Below are 3,770 nucleotides of genomic sequence, written 5' to 3'. Positions count from 1 at the left end.
AAACGGCGAAAATATTGTGGCAAATTAAATTTAAATGTTGAAGTGAATTTGACAGTTTTTGTGTGTTTTTAAATGGCTTATAAACACCTTCCACGCTGCAGTTATATATATATATATATATATATATATATTCATGTATGTATGTGTGTGTGTGTGTGTGTTGGAGTATACGTGTATGTGTACGTATCCCGCGACACACACATGTATCGTATATATATCGTCTGCAATGATATGATGAATGTCAAATTCGTGTATAATTAAGTAACGAGAATTATCTACCTTCCGTTAGGTGACCCATTAAATAAACGTTTTCTTTATTGACAGTTGTCGTCACTAGGAGTCACCTGTGGCGGGAGATTGTTGTACACTGCAGTGTTTGAAAAGTCAGGTGGTAGCAACATCTCATTCGTAGTCAACAACAACAAAAGAGTAATTCACTTGTCTTTCCCCGTCTCCTTCTAATTATCCCTCCTTTATTACGAGCCATTTATTTAAATTATCTTCTGTTGAATATGTTGTATAAGATATTTTACCTTTTTATAGTGACACTTTTAGAGAACAAAAAACAAAGTGGAGGATTTTTAATAAAGAAGACGTAATTTACCTCACCAATGTAAAAAATAAGTAACAACAAAATCTATCGGTAGGTCTTTTTTTTTTTCTCTCCTCAATATTAATTATTTAATTGTTGTTAATTAAGTTTTTCCTTGTCTTCATATAGTATGTTTCTATTATCATGAAAATATTATTTCTATAATATAGACAATATTTCCGGACAAGATACATCTCTTATTAAATTTAAGCCCTGTCGAGTTTAATTTTGGTTTTCATCCTTCTGGAATTGATAAAACAAGTACCGGTCAAATACTGTGGTCGATTTAAAATAATTGTTCCTCACTCTAAATACTCTAGTCGTTTTTAATCTGAAATGTATTGAGCGTTGTAAATTTAAACTTAGGTTATATCTGTGAACAGGGTTTCGTTTCCCAGTAGTATTTATTTCTTCTGTCGAACATATTTTGGAATGCAATTGTCTGATTTAGTCGATATCTCACGTTTGTGACATTGAAATTCTTGGCGTATTCAGTCTGTGATTCGTATTCCATTCCCATTTCAAAATGTTTTACATAATTAATAATGATGTCGAAGACGTTATGCGTGTAACATTTTCTTTCGCCTAAACCTGCTTTTTTAAAAACTTTGATGAAATTTCCCTCGTATTGGAATGTCTGGTAATTTGAAGGGCTATCCTTGGTTTTAATTGGGAATTTTTTTTTGTCATTATTTGCAGTGTTTTTGAGTGACTTATTTCTTGAAGGCTGGTTTTTAAGTATGCTAATGTGACTAGCATAGTTCCGAGCAATGGACATTCACCGAGCTTAAAGAAAGCCGTTAATGCCAAATTCAGCGAATTTGACATTAAAAGAGTTGTTCAGTTCATCTCTGTCCTACCTGGCCCGTACACTACAGATTCCCCCCAATAGATTAAAGGAGAAACATCCTCCGGGTGACTACACCGGTCCGACACACCAGTTTTGTTTTACAATCTGTTTCCACCTCAGACAACGTCAGGAAAGCGATTGAATCATTTCCTGGCTTATATGTGTATATATCGTCTGCAATGGCACGATAACTGTGACTTAAAATCCAAGAAATTGTCAAAGACATTTCCCATTCTGTCTTTGTGATTTGGGAGAGACTTGGCTGTTATTTCTGGTGATATGAGTGACCGTGTAGTGCACTCATGGGGCAACTTTTTTGAGAGAGTCATATAAGACGTGGTTCATTATCATTAAGCGTGTCCTCAGAAAGTCCTGCAGCCCGCAGTTTGCTCATTTAACTCTAGACCACCCTCCTCAACAAAGAACTGATTGCCCAGTAGGTTGTCAAACTCTCTTCATCAGATTGTTGAAGTTAACATCAGTCAGAGCTGATGTTTAAGTATCAATAAACAAGAACAGAACTCGAAAGTCATATGAATTGTATCATGTTTATTTGTGGAAAACTATACCAAACTTGAAAGAGATATGATCTATACCTGAGCTAACCTACTCAGCAGGTTTAGAAACCTCAGTGCAGAGGTTGGCTCGGACCACATCAATTGTAATATATTTTGATGTTTGATAGATGACAGTTATTATTTTGGAGTAGATTTACCAAGTTTGTAGCTAGTTTCAGTTCTCATTTAAAACTGTTTCATATCTGTACTGAACTAAGTTGCGAACTGGTTTTGACAGTAGCTTAACTGTTAATTCTAAGGAGGTAATAGAAGAAGAATTTACTCACAGATACCAGCAAATATATTACAATATTAAAGAAATGAAATGAAAGAGAGCATAAACACAAGACAAATACAATATTTGAAAGGAGAATTTGAGGGAACAAGTATTCACTTATATCATCCCATTTAACCCTTTAACATTCAGATTAAATGTAATGCTTATTTATCCACATTTTAAAAAATTAATCATAGGCGCAGGAGTGGCAGTGTGGTATCTTGGGCAAGTGTCTTCTACTATAGCCTCGGGCCGACCAAAGCCTTGTGAGTGGATTTGGTAGACGGAAACTGAAAGAAGCCCGTCGTATATGTGTATATATATATGTATGTATGTGTGTGTATATGTGCCTGTGTTTGTCCCCCCCCCCCAGCATCGCTTGACAACCGATGGTGATGTGTTTACATCCCCGTAACTTAGCGGTTCGGCAAAAGAGACCGATAGAATAAGTATTAGGCTTACAAAGAATAAGTCCTGGGGTCGATTTGCTCGACTATAAAGGCGGTGCTCCAGCATGGCCGCAGTCAAATGACTGAAACAAGTAAAAGAGTAATAGAGTATGTAATATTTTGTAGCTTAAAGATTTTGAAGATGTGTTTAATTTGAGAATGTTGTGTTGTAAGGTAGGTGTGAGAGGCTGGATCTGGTCAGTTTCAGCATAAAACAGGTAGAATATTTGAGCTGGATATGGCCAGGTTAATTGCTAAAGGGTTAATAGTCTTGTATACCTACATAAGAGTGCACTCCCTCTGACTTTGTTTCCTCATAACTTTCAGAAATATAGATTTTTTTTTTAATGAAATTTTCTACAAATACTTTTCAGATGGTGTAGATTACCACTATATTGGAATTCAGTGCTAAAAAATTGGTGAGTATACTCACATTACATACTGACACCCATCACTTTTTTTTTTTTTTTTTTTTAAATTTCAGGTTCTCATTTTGTAGACATTTTTGTTATGTGTATCTGTATGCATGTGTACGTGCTCACCAATTTTCTTTTTTAAAGTCCAGGTATAATTGTAATCTGCACATTCTGAAAGGTATCTATAGAAAATTCCATTAGAAAACTTCCATTTTTTATGAAAGTTATGAAGAAACAAAGTCTATGGTGGGAGGCACACTTATTTAAGTATACCGATTTTACTGCAAAACATCCTAGATGTGCATAGAATTATAACCGAAGATTAAGGCCACTTCTGTCAATCTAACCAGAGTGTCTATGTAATTTCTCGATTTGCTATAAATAAGAGCTAAAACTTTGTCAAATCTTACCCTAGTGTACTAAAAGAAAATGACTACTGGAAAATGCAATCTTTGATGTACATAAAAAAGAAAAAAACATAATGGTTATGGTTAGAATGCATTTGATCATAATTCTTCGAGATCATGACTGACCTGGGGGTTAGACAATATTAACAACTTCATCTGTGAATCTTAGGCTTTGAGTCGTTACAAAAATTATTGTTATTGTCTGTCTGCGTGTATGTATGT

The 3,770-nt window shown here is 34.8% G+C and overlaps 1 protein-coding gene across 3 annotated transcripts in view; it reads left to right on the top strand.

Annotated features, from left to right (window-relative positions):
• Positions 1-358: 358 nt before the first annotated feature.
• The window catches only part of LOC106876256 (centlein-like), a 367,586-nt gene continuing 364,174 nt past the window's right edge, over positions 359-3,770 (top strand). For all 3 annotated transcript variants that reach the window (XM_014924756.2, XM_014924749.2, XM_052977284.1), the window contains exons 1-2: positions 359-643; positions 3,100-3,144. The gene's annotated coding sequence lies outside the window, so the exon portion shown is untranslated. The remainder of the gene's footprint in view (positions 644-3,099; positions 3,145-3,770) is intronic.

Source organism: Octopus bimaculoides, chromosome 2 (genome assembly GCF_001194135.2).
Source record: "Octopus bimaculoides isolate UCB-OBI-ISO-001 chromosome 2, ASM119413v2, whole genome shotgun sequence".
Lineage (NCBI taxonomy): Eukaryota > Metazoa > Mollusca > Cephalopoda > Octopoda > Octopodidae > Octopus > Octopus bimaculoides.
Note: the sequence above shows the minus strand (reverse complement) of the source record. Positions and strands in the feature narration are given on the sequence as shown.